Source organism: Semicossyphus pulcher, unplaced genomic scaffold (genome assembly GCF_022749685.1).
Source record: "Semicossyphus pulcher isolate SPU_LCO1_2020_fin unplaced genomic scaffold, fSemPul1.0.p SCAF_24, whole genome shotgun sequence".
Taxonomy (NCBI): domain Eukaryota; kingdom Metazoa; phylum Chordata; class Actinopteri; order Labriformes; family Labridae; genus Semicossyphus; species Semicossyphus pulcher.
In genome coordinates, this window is record NW_027211698.1 from 15522501 (window position 1) to 15541771 (window position 19271).

General features: G+C 40.1%; 1 protein-coding gene and 1 long non-coding RNA gene across 4 annotated transcripts in view; one reads left to right on the plus strand and one right to left on the minus strand.

The window, feature by feature from the left end:
- agap1 (ArfGAP with GTPase domain, ankyrin repeat and PH domain 1) overlaps positions 1–19271 on the plus strand; it is a 147016-nt gene that overhangs the window by 33555 nt on the left and 94190 nt on the right. The window lies entirely within an intron of this gene.
- LOC138603340 (uncharacterized) lies at positions 1815–3088 on the minus strand. The gene is made up of 3 exons (XR_011309237.1): positions 3030–3088; positions 2845–2919; positions 1815–2233 (listed from the first exon to the last, which is right to left on the minus strand). It is a non-coding gene; the product is annotated as an uncharacterized lncRNA (long non-coding RNA).

Genomic DNA, 19271 nt, shown 5'->3' on the forward strand with positions numbered 1-19271 from the left:
AATTACTGCGTCGACTGTTGCATCCAGTTTTCTCTGAGAAAAAAAGACTCTCTCTCTTTCCTAGTCACTCTCTGACACACACACGCACACACACACACACACACACACACATACATGTCTATAAATCTTTGTGAGGTCCACGTCTCCTCTATGCCTTGTGAGGGCCCCTACTTCCACTGTAGCTAGAATGGTGCAAACATCAAATGTTTCACTAGATGGGAGTACTGAGTGAGAATGTCACTTCAGATTTAAGAACACTCAAAGTAAAATAAATCTTTTTCTGCTGTAGTTATGAGGACCGGTGGCTGTTGCTAGGCAGATTTGACAACACACACACTTTTTTTGTTTTTGTTTGTTTTTAAGTGTCTCTCTCACAATAGGCAAGTGGTCTCATACTGCTGCTCTGGAGGCCATCTCTGGCTACCCTCCCCACTCCCATCCTGCAACCTGATGTCAAAAATATAATAAAATCCATTCATAAAATCATTTTTTTTGTGGGTGTTGTTGTTTACACCAGTTTAAATTACCCTTTCAAATGCAATCAAAATAAAATCACAATTCTATTTTTTAAAATGTATTTAGTTTGGTGCAGAATAATGGCAAAGGTCAAAGGTTCCCGTACATAACCAGTTTTTTGATGAAAAGAGGGCAGCTTCGAAGCTTTATTTGTTGTTTGTCTGTGAACAACAAAGATGTCTCTTTCCAAATCAGACAGTTTCAAGGAAGATGGAGTACAGAGGACGCATATCTCTTTTCCATAAAGCTAAGAACGACGATGAAGCTGAAATAAAGAACCTCATTTTCAGATGTATTGTGCTTTCATGTTGTACATGTAGCACAATACATGTAGCCGTGGCTACAGGCTAATTTGAGTTGAAGTACATTAACTCAAGCTATGTACTTTAGTACAATGTGAGGAATTTGTACTTTACTTGAGTGTCTCTGTTTACTGCCACTTTATGCTTCCACTCCACTACATTTCCAAGGCAGATATTCTACTTTTTACTCCACTACAATCATTTCATTTGAATCGTTTATTTACTTTACAGATTACAAGCTGCATCAGAGTCAAAGCAGCATTTTTTAAGTGAATTAATTTTATTTACAATTGGTTAAGAAAAACAAATAACTATTATTTTCATTATCTTTTAATCTGTAGATTAATATGCTTTGTATAATTTTCAAAAGCCCAAGATGACATCTCCAATGTTATGTTGTGTCTGACCAACAGACCATAACCCAGAGATAATCAGTTTACTATCATATTAAGTAAAGAATCAAATTGACACAAGGCTACAACCAGCATTTGTTGAAAAATTACTACAATGATTATTCAGTTGAGACAGTAGTCGTTAACTAATCTGTTCAGTGACTAATTGATGCAGTCCGAAATAACTTCTAATCAATTACTGTACTCACTGTACTTAAGGGGGACTTTGAGGCTTTTGCAGTTATGTATAACAGTAGATGTCATCTACTACAGTAAAACACAATGTCAATTTAAAACCAATCAAAGGAAAGATTAAATGCACTGTTTGATATATCTGTATCAAAAAGCTGAGATACACTATATTATAAACCAAACTTGGCCACATTAAGTCTTTGCTGTTTACTGATTCAAACCGATGCAAGTTTCTACTAATGTCAGGAGGCTAAATGGAAAAAATCACCACTCATATAATGGCAAAATAACTTTTTTATTTTAGTGCCATTTAAAAGTGCTCGTTGTTTATGTTTGGGTCTCATGCCCAACTCATCAAATAAAACTCTGGGATTGGAGGACGGGTGTGCTGCCATCCTTAGGCATAGCAAAACTCAAAAAACACAAAGGACTTTGTTGAACTGTTTTCAGCAGTTAACATTAAAACAGCTGCTGTTCTACACATCAATTCTGAACTTCCATGTGAGAGCTGAATTTAGAACCTCCTGAGGCAGTTTAAACACAACAAACAAATCATCTCAGTTCCAGCTTATTTTGAAAAAACCCACAATCATGAAGAAATCCGTTTCCTTTTACGAGTTGTGATGGCATTATATACTTGGTTCTTAACATCCCTCCAATCACGCCTGCAGAGTACCGGTTCTGCATCAAGAGCCTTTACACATTCCTCTTTACCAGGAACTCTTTGCAGAGTGATGTACCGACCCAGCTGTCGCCACACTGCTTCTTTTTCTTTTGAACTCCAAGGCCTGCGATGGCTTGTTCTCTGGGAGAGAAGTAATGGCTCCACACCTGAAACAGAAATGAGCAAAAAAATAAATGTAGAATGGTGCTGACATCCTCACAAAGTTAAATATTATGCAGTCCTCTGTATGTTATGGATGGATGGTTTTCTTTTTCTACTTGTTTATTTTTGAAAAAGACTAGTTAGATCACTGTACTTCATACAATACCCAATATTACCTTTACAACCTTGCCAAGTGGTGAATGCAGCTGCTTTGCAATCTACTACTGTCCATAGTAGACTAAAGCTAGTTTATTACTTATTCCAAGTCAATAGCTCTGTTAGGCATGTAGCTTTTTCAATCTGATACATAGTTGTGGTTTAGCAGCGATGTGAGGAGAGCTGCAGACAGGAGTCTGTAAAAACCTTGATAATAAAAAATAAACCTTGTGGATGTAAAATGTCCTAAACGGAGCAAAGTTCAGCAACCTATTATTTATTGGTGCTGGTGATGCAGTAAATATGATACACTAAAATGGATGATGCCGTTTCCATATAGTGCTTGCATTACCTTTGAAAATACAGGAGATCAACTTCACTTGTCATTTTTGGTTACTACTCAGTAGCTGTCTCTCTTGGCTGACTTGTAGCAACATATCCTTCAGTGCATGAAGGTTACCTGTTGTCTGAGTCCTTTTCCCCTTGTCTGGAGGTCTTGAGGGTGAGGTCTCTGATGTCATGTCGTGTGTTTCTTCTACAAGAACAAAACAACACCTCAGCATTAACTACAAACTATCATACTGAAAGATACAATAATACGCATATAACAGTGTTTCTGCATTGATTATGAAGTTGTGTCCTTACCATCTGAATCTGGAACTGGCTCAGAGTTGGCCTTTGACCTCTTTTTTTTGGAGGACCCTTCAGGAGGAGAAAAACAGATGAGACAATATCATTACATCGTGAAGTTACATATTTTCAAAGTAGTCACAAATGAAGAAAAGTATTAAGTTCATAAGACATTATAGGAAACTACAAGACTGTTACTTCACAGGAGGAAACACGAGTAAGACAGAAGAAGAATTTACCTGTTTTCTGAGTCCTTTTCCGCTTGTCTGGCGGTCTTGAGGGTGAGGTCTCTGTTGTCATGTCATGTGCTTCTTCTACAAGAACAAAACAACACCTCAGCATTAACTACAAACTATCATACTGGAAGATACAATAATACGAGACATAACATAGATATTTTCAAAAGTGTTTAGAGCTGAGACTAACTGAGAATCAGCAGAAGGATATTTTTTAATAAACTTTGACGAGGAAGCCAGAGATGATGAGTTAATTTTGATTCTGATCTCATCAATTTTATTGCAAAAGAAATCTAAGAAATCATTTGCATTAAAGGGTGCACAGCTCACGGACTGTGGTTTTTGATTAAGTTTAGCCACTGTGTTGAAGAGAAATCTAGGATTGTGTTTATTATTGGTTATTAGGCTGGAGAAATATGCTGTTCTAGCAGTATTTAGAGCACACTTAAGTACACAATCACGCCAAGCATGATAATAAACATCCAATTTAGATTTGCGCCATGCTCGTTCCATTTTCCTGCAGGCCTGCTTGAGATCAAGATTGGACAAGGCTGTTACTATTTGATGAAGATGGTTTTAAAACAAGAGCCTAAAATGAAGTTAATTTAATATCCTGGTTGGAGCTTAGACTGAAAATAGATTTGTAGATTAGAGCAACACCTCCCCCCTGTTTAGAGGCCCGAGCAACATGGGCGTAGTTATAGTCAGGAGGAGAGGCTTCATTTAATGGCAGAAAAGTATTAGGCTTCAGCCATGTTTCACATAAGCCAATAATGTCCAGCTCATGCTCAGTGATCAAATCATTAATCAGTAAGGCTTTGGTTGACAGTGATCTAATATTAATAAAGCAAAATTGTCGGGTTTTAAGCTCATCGGAGCAGTTTCCAGCGACAGGCCGTTCAGTGGAGCTTATGGTAGATCATTCAGGAATTGGAACAAGGTACCTTTTAGTAGTAGTAGTAGTAAGTTTTGGTTGCCTATGCAGGTAGGGATGCCGGGATATCGTAGTGATTAGCTTCGGTATTTTATTATGTAAGACTGTGTAAGGTGCATGCTGAGACATTTCCCCCACTGTCAGAGGTGGAGATCAAGATTAGATTATTATGATTTACACATTTAGAGGATGATTCAATTAAAAAGTGGCGAGGGAAGGTGAAAGTCTCAATATAAACTAATCAGTCTGGTACTCTGCGCTATGTCCCTGACTAACCATGTTAACCAGGCTAGTGGACTCCATACCAGCACTAACAGTAACAGTAACACTAGCAGGCTCTCTAGTCACCTGTCAAACCTGCTTCAAACACCTGTCTATATTGCTAGACAAAACAGCAGTGCCGACTCCAGTAGGATGAAGGCCGTGTGCTCTCAGCAGGTGGGGGCGACCCCAGAAAGAGGGCCAGTTATCCACGAACCTGTATCCCTGCTCCCTACAGTGACGCACCAGCCAGCGGTTCATAGCTGTAAGCCTACTGTACGTGTCATCATTACCCCGCTGGGGTGAGGGACCAGAGACAATTACTCGATGCCGACACATCTTACTTGCAGCCTGAAAAGTCCTGGCTAGGCTATCTTTTGTAATCTCAGACTGCTTCTGACGAATATTGTTGGCGCCAGCATGAATTACAATGTTGCTGTAGCTTGTGGTGCTGTGTGCCTGAGTTCCCTGTTTCTCCCTGCCTGGTGCCAGCACCCTAAGATTAGCCTCTATGTCGGAAGCTCTGGCCCCAGGTAAACAGTAAACAGTGGCTGGCGACGCTAACTTAACGTTGCGGGTAATGGAGTCCCCTATCACTAGCGTGTGGAGTTTAGTGGGGAGGCACGCAAGCCAGCCGGACTAACAACAGGGCTAGCAAGGACAGAAAACTGGTTAGCAGTTGGGAGGGGTGACTGCTGGCCAGGCCACACAACCGGTGACCTGCTCCTGCGCCCCCTCCCACGCCGCAACCAAGCAGGAACAAAATCCACAGCAGCTGCCTACGAGACTGAGCTAGTGCTAAGGCTAGCAGGCCTGCTATCAGGCCCGGGGCTAACACTATCTGCAGTGCCCGTGTTTCTGGCTGAAAGAAGCAGCTCTAGCTCACAGACACGTCTCTCTAATAGAGACACCCTATCAGTAACTAAAGAACAGCAAGCACAGGCCATCGTAACACTTGTTTATCGAGGCTGTGTTGACTGCGGTGAAAGGCAAAAAAGCAATGAGCTAGGCTAGTTTGAAGAAGCTAACCGGGCAGCAACAGACTACCCAGTAAAAGAAGCTCAATTCGACAAAATATGTACAGGTTATAAAGTCTAGCGTTAGCTAAGGTACAAAACCAGTGTGACTATGAAGGCTAAGAAATCAAAGAAGAATAAACAGCAAAGATAGACGGAGAAGGAGAGAGACACAGTAAACAACAGCTTTCGATCTCACGGAAGTCCCGATGTGCGTCACAGGAAGCGTCGTCACAGGAAGCGTGAAAGCGGAACAATTCTACTATCATAAAACAGTGTGTACTTCACAGGAGGAAACACAAGTAAGACAGAAGAAGAATTTACCTGTTGTCTGAGTCCTTTTCCCCTTGTCTCGAGGTCTTGAGGGTGAGGTCTCTGATGTCATGTCGTGTGTTTCTTCTACAGGAACAAAACAACACTTCAGAATTAACTACAACCTATCATACTGAAAGATACAATAATACGCATATAAATGGACTGTACTTATTTAGCGCTTTTCTAGCTCAAAGTTGCTTTTACACTATATGTCACATTCACACACTGATGGCAGAGGCTGCTACGTAAAGTGCCCAACTGTCAATCAGATATCACATTCAAAAGCAATCAGCAATTTGGGGTTCAGTGTCTTGCCCAAGGACACTTCGACATGTAGCCTGAGGGAGCTGGGGATCGAACCTCCGACCTTCTGACTGAAAGACAACCGACTCTACCACTGAGTCACAGTGCTCCTGCTTTTACCGTGAAGTTGTGTCCTTACCATCTGAATCTGGAACTGGCTCAGAGTTGGCCTTTGACCTCTTTTTTTTGGAGGACCCTTCAGGAGGAGAAAAACAGATGAGACAATATCATTACATCGTGAAGTTACATATTTTCAAAGTAGTCACAAATGAAGAAAAGTATTAAGTTCATAAGACATTATAGGAAACTACAAGACTGTTACTTCACAGGAGGAAACACGAGTAAGACAGAAGAAGAATTTACCTGTTTTCTGAGTCCTTTTCCGCTTGTCTGGCGGTCTTGAGGGTGAGGTCTCTGTTGTCATGTCATGTGCTTCTTCTACAAGAACAAAACAACACCTCAGCATTAAATTCATCATGACATAGGCTAATATTAAATGTGAATACCATCATAAATTGGTATTCACAGTGATTATTTCATTACTTCCTGACATTGATAGACAATATAATTGATGAATAAGAACAGTGAGCGAATAATCAATGATGAAAAGGAAATTGTCAGTTGCTGCTCAAGTAACTTCCTACCATCTGATTCTTGAGTGGATTTGGACGACCTCACACTGAGGACCTCAACACTTCCACTGATATGTGACTCCTGTACAGGTCCCACTTCGCAAGATGAGGGAACTGTTATGACATAATATACACAGAACAACAAAATCATGTCAAAATATCACCTCAAACTACTCAAATGTTTTAGTTTGACGATCAGTGCGCAGGACTTCATCTCCTAAGCCTCCTCCTCCTAAATAACTTTCATGCTTAACAACTCTGGCCAAGAACTCATGCGGAAATCTCACCTAAAGAGAAACGTCAGCTGCACGCATTGTGCACACACGCTGAAATGCATAATCATGTTGTTGTTGTCTGGAAACATGCAGTCTAATCCAGGGCCTGACATAAACTCTGAACGATTTGAAACTCCCAAGACTTCCAGCACACATCTGGTATTGGTTTTGTGCACGTGTCTAGTTGTATTATGACACTTGTGGGATGTTACAGACCTCCCTCTGCTCCAAGGGAAACTTTGTCTTCACTATCTGAATCCCTGTCTATGTTTTGTATGAGTGTGCTTGTTGTTATGGGGGATTTAAACTGGGACTGGCTGGCTCCTATCTCTGAACCTGTTAAATATTTTTGCGATTCTGCACACTTGACGCAGCTTATAGAATCTCCGACAAGGCCCAACCGTAAACATCCTGAAAAGTCAACGCTCCTTGACTTACTTTTTAACTAACTCTCCCCACAGATATAAAGCCACAGCCGTATTCACTAATGACGTTAGTAATCACTGCGTAATTGCTGCAGTGCGAGATACAAAGCTCCCGAAGAAACAACCACGTATTCTATACAAAATACATTTCAAATACTTCTGTGAGCAAGCATTTCTATATGATCTTTATCTATGTGACTGGGACAGAATATGCCTGATTCCAGACCCTGAAATGGCTCTGACTTATTTTAAATCACTTTTCTTGGAGGTCATAAATAGGCACGCTCCTCTTAGAAAATTTAAAGTCAAAGGACGTGACAATCCATGGTTTTCAGATAAACTCTCTGATATTATTCATGAACGAAATATTGCTTGGGCAACTGCAAGAAAATCCAAATGTCAATCAGACTGGAAACATTTGAGGCACTTAATAAATAGATGTATCTCTCTAATTGGAAAAGCTAAATCAGACTTCTATGTTAAAGAAATGACTGACATCTTAAATAATGCTTAATAAAGGGAATGTCCTCAGGCACGGAAAAATACAGTGCTTTACCACAATCATTAAAGGTAGGAAATGAAATCATTACTGATAAAACTAGTAAAGCTAGTATAGCTAAATGCCCTGAATCAGCATTTTATATCTTCTGGTTTGTTGTTTGAAAATGAAGCACATCTAGATCTCCCTCAAAATGTTCCTGAAGAGGAAGAATGTATGCCTTTTGATTTTAGTTTCAGCCCTGTAGACGTGTATGATGCACTTAAAAAGATAAATACTAAGAAATCAGCTGGTCCTGATGGTCTGGACCCATTCTTCTTACAGATTGCTGCAGAGACTATTGCTAAGGACGAGGTTATTGAACGTGTGACAACATATAAATATCTGGGTTTCTTACAAGAGGAAAACCTGTCTTTTAATAATCATGTTGAGTGAAATTCGATTCCTTTTATAGAAATAAAACAGTTTTTCTCTTGTAAGAAAAAAACTAATTCAAGCAACTTTCTTATCAGTTATTGACTATGGTGACATTCTTTACATGCACGCTACCTCATCTTCAAATCATCAAATGCTGCACTCAGTGTATCATGCAGCGTTGCGATTCGTGTGTGGTCTGGGTCTCCGCACCCATCACTGCATCTTGTATGAGAAAGTTGGCTTGTCTTCATTATATAATCGCAGGATGGAACATTGTTACATCTTCCTTTACAAGGCGTTACTACATGATCTGCCTTCTTACTTATGTTCTCTACTGTCTCCTAAAACTCTCACTGGCCACATCCTTCGGTCACATAGACGTATCATGTTTGTCATTCCTCAAACTCGATCTGTCTTTGGTAAAAGTGCTTTTAATGTCTTTGCTCCCTCGACTTGGTTCCAGCTGCAGGGTCACCTCAAACTGGAGAAATTAATTAACTTGGAAGTCTTTAAAAGCTGAATTAAGGAGTGTTTGATCAGTAAATGCAATTGTCCTAGTGCTGAATGCTATTGAGCTATTGGTTGATGAATTTCTCGCCTGTCTTAGTCAGTTGCCTGCTCAGCACTTGAAACTTTTATGTTGCTGTTTTTAGTCAGTTGATTGCTCTGTATTTGAAACTTTTAGGTTGCTGTCTTAAATCTGTTGTCTGTCTTGTGTGAAACTTTTTATGCGGCCGTCTTGGCCAGGACTCCCTTGTAAAAGAGACCTTGCATCTCAGTGGGATAATTTCCTGGTAAAATAAAGGTAAAATAAAATAAAAAATAAAATAAAAAGTTGAAAATGTATTTTTGGTACAATGAGAATATTCTACTTCCATACTCACTTTCTATGCCGAGGTCAATCTCATCAAGCGATTTGCCTTTGTAAGCCTCAGTCCCACTTTCTATCGCCATGAGCAGCTTGCTCATCTTTGCAAGCTGAAGCGTGTTCTCTGTTAGCCGGTAGTATTCACGATGAACACGGATATCATGTCCCATGAACTTAGCTAATTGATCCAACTCATTTTCTTTCAGGTTCATTATCTGACTCAGCGTGGCAACATGTTTCCTAAGGTGGGTTGACGTGAGTGTTTCAGGCCATCTTGCCCCACATGCAGCAGCATACTTCCTTAAACAGTCAGAGCCACGGAGATGGGATTCTGAATTTTGTCTGGCAAAGACAAACTCGTTACTGTCCAAAATGTCATTTTGCTCATTCCTTTGCTCAAGTAGGAAATCGAGAGATTTTGTCATCTCACTGGTCAGAAGCACAGGCACCTTCCTACCCCTCTTTCCTCTGATGACCAACCTTGTAAAGTCCTTACTTAAACTTTGTTCAAGTTTGGAGAGGCACTGCATGATATCCTCATTTGGTTCCTCTGTGACTCTGTTCTTGTAGGTCAGCAGAGGGATTTTTGCTGCCTCACCTTGCCGTCTTCTGTTAAACAGAATGATTTTTGAAAGGAGGCACTCACTCAAAGTCCTGTATGCTTTTGGGTTGGGTCCAACCAAGAGCTCCTGTCTGGCCTCCTCCTCTGTGGACTTCAAGACGTTATTAAGTTTCATCACATCTTCTGTTAGTGGAATCATGTCCTTTTTGTTCCACCTGTCCTCCTCTAAGTTAGTTCTTGCACGGCGTGACACATAAAGGTCCCACTCTGTGGATATCAAGCCTGAGAAGCTTCTGACTCTGGCTGCAGCCACTTCATCTTCCGCCTTTACATGTTGCCCAATCAGAATATCACAGGCTGCCTTTAGCGAGTGTCCCAGTTTTATTCCCAGAGAGGGTGTGTCATACCGGTACTTGGAATTTTTGAAGCCAGAGGCTTTTTTTGCTGCCTCAACAGCCAATTGAAACTTGGGAGGCACCAAGACATCTTTTAACATCGCCACTTTCTGGTCAATGGACTTAGCAGCGAGGACAAATCTACCTAACTCTCTCATCTTTTGACTGACATGACCATCCTTTGATCGATCACTACCATGTTTCTCCAGCAGTCTGTCGCCAAATTCACAAATGAGTGGGTCATTTTTTACTTCAAGGGAGACCTTATCAATTACCATTCTGCTCACAATCTCTGAGCACCTTTGCGACGATCGTCCTTTGTATGGTAAAAGAGATGAGGCAGCAGTTTGAACTCTTCGTCTTTGCTTCAACTGAACTTCAGGCTCACCTGTTGTTTTACGACACTGTTTCTCATGTTTCCATAGTTTAGCTCTTTTGAAGAAACCAAAACATATGTTGCATGGTAAATAACCATCTGGATCAACATGTTCTGTAGGTTGTCTGTAGGTAACGATCTCACCTTTACCCTCCTTCAAAACCTCAATGTTGTGGTAGTAATTGCCTTTTCTACGAAGATCCTCTAACATCTGCCGACGTTGTTTTGATTTTGGTGGATGACATATTGCTAGGGCCACTTCTTTTTCATCTTTGTGTTTCCGCTGAAGGTGCCTTGCCATTTTGCTCTGTGGTTTTTTGCAGTAAACACAGTAATGTCTCTTGTCCCACTTTCGTTTTGGTCCTTTTACACAGGATTTCACTGTAATTTGGGACTGTGTCATTTCCTTACCCTCATCGTCACTGGTATCGTCTGTGCCACAGTCTCTGTCCTCCTCTGTGCTGCTCGGGAGTTTTTTTTCCAATGAGGGCTTTGTGCAGACCTGCGTAGAATCCTTCTCACTGTCTGAGGGCTCTGAGCCTGATGGCATGTAGTCACCATCCAGGTCATGGCTGGAATCTGATAATGAGACATCAGTAGCACAGTCCTCCTGAAAGAAAGAAATATAACTGTTTTAGTCTTGAATATGAAATAGCCATACCAATAACCACTCACTCAAATTTACAAGTTAACTTACGGACAAATTTGGATGAAATTTAATGAAGGAGATGCTCAAACAGCAGATCATCATCGTATATCTATTATCCATTTAGAGAATATTAAGGCCTGTTCAGCTGAATACATAATTGTATCAACAGGGGTCCGTTTCACAAAGCAGGTTTATTGAAAACTCTGAGTCTGTTAAACCTGAAATGAGGGAAACTCTGAGTTTTCCGTTTCACGAAGGGAGGTAACTTAAGCTCTCGGTCAGTTACCGTAGTAACAGACTCTATGAACCTAACCTGGTCGTGAGCAGGTTTTCTTCAGGACACTCTGAGCTTCGCTCCGTCTCCTCCCTCTAGAATATAAAACCCTCATTACTTCCTCATTCATTCAGCCCGTCTCACGCGTGTGTTTGAGCGGTTACTGAATTAAAAGAAGAAACGCTGCGTCTCTGTGCTGCTCTGACCGCTTTGCAAAAGTCTTTTATAATTATGATAAAAAAAATCAAAAGACAAATCTGTGTCAAAGTCATCATTTGTAGATTTTCCACCACCACTGCCGAGAGCGCTCAGATAAGACGCCGTAAGTTATTGGATTTTTTTTTTTTTAAACTAACACATTCAGTTTAATCAACATGAATTATAATGTATGTGAAGTCAGCATCATGTTAGAGATAAAGCTGATGCACATTAAAACAGCCACTGAATGATATTTAATCTGTTTCATATTTAAAATCTGACTGAAGTGAGGTTCAGCCATGAGCCTGTTCTGCCTGAGCCGCACCTTTCAGTGACGTTCTGGTATTTTATTCTTAACTGCTTCCATGTATGTTTTTTTCTCCCACTGCATTGCTCCTAAATATAAATTTTAACTTCCGGTCGTGATGAAGTATTAAATAAACAGACCAGTTCAAACTGACGCGTTCACTCGAGCCGCTTCTCTCTCTTTTGCAGCTGCAGCCGTGTTACTTTATGTTTCTAAAAACATGCTCGTATTCGCTGAACGTCCGCGTGAGGATTTCGAGCTCCGCTGGTGTGACGTAGGAGGACCGCTTTTTGTGTAACGTTGCCATGGTGACTCGTGGTATCGGGGTTCCATTAATGCTGGCTTTTTACAGTCAGCGTGCACGCACTTAACTCCGGCTGAACCGACTCAGAGTTGATTGAACTAACTCTGATCAGCTGTTCTGGAACCGAAAACGCAGAGTTTCCTATCTCAGAGTAGATCGACTCAGAGTTCAGGGTTAGACTCAGAGTTTGTTGAACCTTCTTTGTGAAATGGACCCCAGCACATTACATTTGGAACTGGGATTTGTGCCATAGTAAATACGCTGACCAAACAAAGATGCCTCTTAACCCTTTCAGTCCCAGTCCAAACCTTTTTTTTGTTTCGTTAATGCAATCATTTATTAGCTTCCCAACGTATTTTATTAGCTTCAAATGTGAATCTCTTTCAAAATAACCAGGACTGTTTGGAAAAAAAATAATTTGCTGTCAATAGTTGTGGTCAATATTTATGATGCAGTATCCTAACATGATGAATTTATCAAATCAGAGTCATCTGTGAAAACTATGAGCCCACAACAGCCTCACAAGCAATAAATAAATTACATCGACATGAATAAAGAACAAAGATGTTTTTTAGGGATGTCCCGATCCGATCTGCAGGATCGGGATCAGGGCCGAAATGGGCATTTTTTCACTGATCGGAAACGGCAAGTTTGAACGTGGACCCAGATCACAATTTGTGGCAGAACGCAGACGCGCGTCACGTTACTCTGGCAAACCTGTGGATAAAATGTCTGCAGTGTGGAAATTGGTCATTTAGAAAGCAAAAGCAGTCCAACGGCGACATGTAACATCTGCAATACGACCGCGAGAGGATAATAAAAGAGCTGCATTTAATACTACACATTTCATACGGCACATAAAAAACAAAAACACTCAGTTAAACAACAATTTCACTCAAGCAATAAAGGTAAATGCACTAAAGCAGCAAACACTCGCAGATACTCTCGAAAGGATAGAGAAATATCCTCGAGACAGCGACATGGCCAAACACATTACAGAGAAGGTAACTGAATTAATCCCGCTGGATAACCAGCTCATCTCTGTGGTAGAGGATCAGGGTTTTCTTTGTCACCTGGAGTTTTTAAATACCCGGTATGCCCTACCATCTCGGCATTACATTATATTGACTCCACTTTCGAGTTACAACGTGTCGGTATGCGCACTAGTTGACAGTATTGCTGAACGCGTGTGAAATAGACAAGCAACGCGTCCACGTTATTTTACGTGACAACATAAGGAATATGAAAAAAGCAATGGATGATATAGAGGTACCAAGAGTGGGCTGCATCTCACACACACTTCAGCTGGCTGTACACGAGGGTCTGCTGTCACAGTGCAGCGTCACAGACTCACCTGCTAACACATGGAAGGTGGTTGGCCAATGTTGCAATAGCATGTGCAGAATAAGAAAGAGCCATATGAAAGTATATACTCTGTTTCAACAAAATAAAAAAACCTATTAAGGAACAGCTTGGATGCAGGCACCTTTTTTCTTAATGCAGCTGTATTATCCAGGAAAATATTAGTGAAGGCCAAGTATCGGATCGGGACTCGGTATCGGCATTATCTAAATATTAAAGGACTCGGATCGGGATCGGGGTAAAAATAACCTGATCTGGACATCCCTCATTTTTTTGTTTTCTTCAAATGTGATCTGAAATCACCGAAACGAGTTATGAAATTTTGGAGATAATTTCTAGTTTTCACTGGCAAAGGACAAGTCTTCCTGTTGCACCCTAGATAAACTGACTACATGGGTGGGATATATGCAATAAAAAGAATGAATACTTTTATCCAATACTAGTTTCAGTTGCTACACACCACATCAGAATAAAAAACAAGCCAAAAGGAATACATACCACTTTGTCTTGTGCCTCTTTTTCCTCATTTTTCTTTCTGTTCATCATCTGTAAAATGAAAGGTTATTAAATTAACAAAAAGCAATGATGTTAGAGAACAACAAACAATGAAACAAATAAAGCATAAACACACTCAGTCTTAACTTTAACTTTATTAGGTCCACCTGTACAGTCTATTGTAATTCAACTCTTAAAAGGCTTATATTGTTCACTTTCTGGTCATGCAAATATATAAATTAAGTGATATGTTTATCAATGGGGTTATAGTTAAAGGTGGTGTTGCACTAGAATAGTGATCCATATTATTCTAGAGCAGAACTGCTCAAACCTTTTATGTTGGAGGGCCAAAACTGGAACTCGATGGTGGTTGATAAAGGTTGCTATTTAATCTTATAATTTTGAATTTTTACCTCATTTTTGACTCCTTATCAAACTGTTGACTTTCTATCTCATAATGTCTTTTAAATGTCATAATTCTCACTGTTTTTATCTCATATTTATGACTATTATCTAATAATTCATTTTGACTTTTTTATCTTAAGGAATTTTTAACTGTTTTATTTTTGAAAACAGAATCAGTTTAGTCCTGATGTCTCTATATGACCTACATAAGCAAACGAAACCATCAGCCATAAGATTACGTTTTTCTATTTATTCTCAACAGCTCTTCTGCCTGCCACCAGGTCCACAAGCTATATTTTCCCAGGTAGTTACAAGTGGGTATTTGTTAGCCCAGGGGTGTCAAAGATACGGCCCGCTTAAAAAAAAAATATATATATATAGGCCTATTTATATTTTTATAGAGAGATTTTTATAGACGTATATATAGAGAATTTGATGATCGTTTATCTGATCACGATATTAGGCATGAGCTGCCCTCACACTGAGGTCCGCTGGTTGAGCCGAGGAGCGGTGCTTAGACGCTTCTTTCAATTACGCATAGAGATCGCTCAATTCATGGCACAGAGAGGAAAGCAGGTGGCAGAGTAAGATAAGCCAGACAGGGTTACAGGTCTTGCTTTTTCAGTGGACATTACAGAACATTTGAATGTGATGAATGTTAACATGCAGGGCCGCAACAAACTCATCACAAACTACTCCGACAGCGCTCGTGCTTTATAAATGAAATGTGCTCTGTGGCAGGCGCAGCTGTCCCAGCACAACCCAGCCCACTTCTCCTGTCTAAAATCTGTACCTGTGGATTACCAAAGTACGGACACGTACAGGAACACACTGTTGGGGCTCATAGCCGAGTTTAAAAGTCGATTAACTGTCTTCACTCAGCTGGAGAGGGATTACGCACGTGAGAGAGGAACTCCGAATGGAGCTGATCAAACTGCGAGTGTAGCGCACCGTTAAAGTACGAATCCACATCTGATCGTTTGACATTACTTTATAAAAGACAGCATTTGCATCAAAGGTAGTCTGTATGTTTGGGACAACATATGTATGTGAGCAGGTATTAACGTGAGGGATGAAGTCCAAACTGCGCAGTCGGCTGACGCACGGACACCCGAGGGACATAATGAAAATCGGCACCGCTCAGAAACTAGTTCTTTAGATGATTTCATTTTTTAGATTATACTTTGTGGTTTTGATGGTGAGGAAACTACCAGCAACTTATTTATATTTCTATTTTTAACTGTCATTTAACCTTAGAGTTTACAGGAAAAATGATATATATATCATATTTTTTTATATTATATATTATTTAATATTATAATATATTTGATATCATACAAAGTTGCAATAACACACAGGCTGCCATATAGTGTGTTTTGCTCCCTTACGATCTAAAGTTACCCTTCTCTTCATAAACGAAAGTTACATTAGCTTAACAGCACTCTTCACTCAGGTAACAGGCTGGAGAATACAACAGTTAGCTAGCAAAGTTTCCAAACAAAACACAGGCTAACACAATCAGATAAAAAATTAAATATATCTTACCTCCATAAGTCGTAGTCTTTGTCCATGCTCTATCTGGTCCTTTGCTTCCATTTCCACTTCATATCTGGCAGCACATCGCGCATGATGATCTTTCAGTCGCTGAAGCCTCTGCGACTCCCTTTGCCCAGACATGTTCTTTGACGATACATTCAGGTACACAAGGAGAGTTTTGGACTTGTGGGACTTCATGTCGGAGGGACGTTTTACAATTACAAATCTACTACTTTTGAAGTGAATTACTCCTAATTAATCGCTTAATTATATATATATATATATATATATATATATATATATATATATACATATATACACAATATGTTTTTTTTAAGCCTTGATTCTGAGTTAAAAAGTATAACATCTAGGATGAGCAGTTTTCCAGTTTAGCATAAAACACATTTTGTCAGTGAGTCTGCAATTCCCATATTTCCTGAATGCAGCATTCTCTGAAAAAACTGTGGGGTTCAGGTGCTTAATTGGCCTGACCTGCCTGTGACCTTTTGAACAGAGCCACAAAACACAGTAGTCTGTCATGAATTCAGGTTTAAGCAATATTCCAACACAAATTCATGATAACTCTCGTGAAGTGAAAAGCAATTTAGCACAATTATTCAAGTACTTCTTGCTTTATTTTAAATCATTGTAACTTGTAACCAGGCGGCTGCTTCAGTGCAGCCTTGGTTAATGGCCCATCAAGGGGAGGGGCCGTTCCCCCCTTCCACCAGCACTGCTGCTGCCTCAGAGCTGCAGAGCTGTGTGAGCTGCCCATCCCCCACCTTTCTCTGCTGCTCCTTCAAACTGCTTGGACTGACCAAGTTAATAATGATTAAAGTCTCACTGTTGCACTAACCTGGCAAAACAAAATCATGTCAACATCATGAGCATCCAGAATGAAAAAAATAAATAAATAATCTATTTATATATAGGCATTTTGGGAATATTAGAATATTGAAAATATTACAATCTGACAGCAAATCTAATGAACTAATTGGTTCGAAGTATTCATCCCCCTAAGGAAGCATATTTGATGAAAGTTAATCATAAATATGTTTCTAACCATTAAGAAAAGGACAATAGGCAGTTTCAGGTATTTTAACTGTGATACCTGTTTTATTGTAATAAACTATGGTGCAAGATGACTGATTTGCAGATGTTTAAAGCTGAGCTAATTTTAGCATTTTCCAGCTCATTCAAATGTATTTTTTTTAAAGAGTTTTAGCTTAAGTGCGGAACATTTCTCAACTCATAAAACAATCCATCTTTCATTATGTCACAACCAGGGCCTAGGGGAAACCCTGGTGCAATATGAAAAGGATGAGCAGTTTTCCAGTTTAGCGTAAAACACATTTTGTCAGTGAGTCTGCAATTTCCTGAATGCAGCATTCTCTGAAAAAACTGTGGGGTTCAGGTGCTTAATTGGCCTGACCTGCCTGTGACCTTTTGAACAGAGCCACAAAACACAGTAGTCTGTCATGAATTCAGGTTTAAGCAATACTCCAACACAAATTCATGATAACTCTCGTGAAGTGAAAAGCAATTTAGCACAATTATTCAAGTACTTCTTGCTTTATTTTAAATCATTGTAACTTGTTACCAGGCGGCTGCTTCAGTGCAGCCTTGGTTAATGGCCCATCAAGGGGAGGGGCCGTTCCCCCCTTCCACCAGCACTGCTGCTGCCTCAGAGCTGCAGAGCTGTGTGAGCTGCCCATCCCCCACCTTTCTCTGCTGCTCCTTCAAACTGCTTGGACTGACCAAGTTAATAATGATTAAAGTCTCACTGTTGCACTAACCTGGCAAAACAAAATCATGTCAACATCATGAGCATCCAGAATGAAAAAAATAAATAAATAATCTATTTATATATAGGCATTTTGGGAATATTAGAATATTGAAAATATTACAATCTGACAGCAAATCTAATGAACTAATTGGTTCGAAGTATTCATCCCCCTAAGGAAGCATATTTGATGAAAGTTAATCATAAATATGTTTCTAACCATTAAGAAAAGGACAATAGGCAGTTTCAGGTATTTTGACTGTGATACCTGTTTTATTGTAATAAACTATGGTGCAAGATGACTGATTTGTAGATGTTTAAAGCTGAGCTAATTTTAGCATTTTCCAGCTCATTCAAATGTATTTTTTTAAAGAGTTTTAGCTTAAGTGAGGAACATTTCTCAACTAATTAAACAATCCATCCTTCATTATGTCACAACCAGGGCCTAGGGGAAACCCTGGTGCAATATGAAAATGGGACTACCCTCTTCCTGGTCCAAGCACCACCAGCAGCAAAGCATTTTTAAATGGTTTTATTCAAAAACACATCTTGCACACAAGCATGCTGGCAGTCTGGCTGACCGAGTAGAGCCCACAGGAACTGGGAGTAGCCGGCCCTTAAACTCCTGGCTGCAAGGAAGGAACCAATCAGCTCCCTGGGCAACCTTCACGCAAACACACCTGAAACCAATCACACACACTCAGGTAACAGAGGGTTAGTGAAACAGATACAAGCCCAAACAATAGAAACATTCACAAGACCTCTAGGGTCATAACTAGAGATGTCAACTCTCGTTCACTTCAGTGACCCGGATCTTCGGATCTCGTTCAGCTGAACGATTCGTTCATTACATTCGTTCACCAGGTCGTTCAGTGACATTTCCGGTTTACCCGTAACTCACTCACTCTCACTCGTTCACAAAAAATACGGCTCCCATTGCATTACTGGTCTACTTGGCCCAACTTGCCCATTACAAAACCTTCTGACATTATAATTTCTAAATAAATAAATAAACATAGTTTAGTTTATGTTCATCTGTCAGTGGTTTACACATCTGTGAATTGACCTGTATACACAGATGCACCTAATCGGGTCGCTCGCTTCGTTCAGTGAACGAGAATGGTCTTCGTTCAGTGAACGAGAGCGAGGGAGAGACAGAGAGAGAGAGAGACGATCGGTCAAGCGATACGTTCAGTCGTTCTCCTAACCAATGATGGTGATTTGATACATTAGATGTGATACAAACAGCCCTCCTCTGAAACGCAATTGACTCGTGCTAACATCAATCAGTCTGGTTTCCTAAAACAAGAAGTGGGGAGCCGCGAGCGGAGCCAAGTGAACGAAAGGAACGACTTTGATGCATGAAAGTGAACGGATCATTCCGTTCACTGAAAAGATTCGTTCTTTTTGAACGAATCGTTCAGGACCGA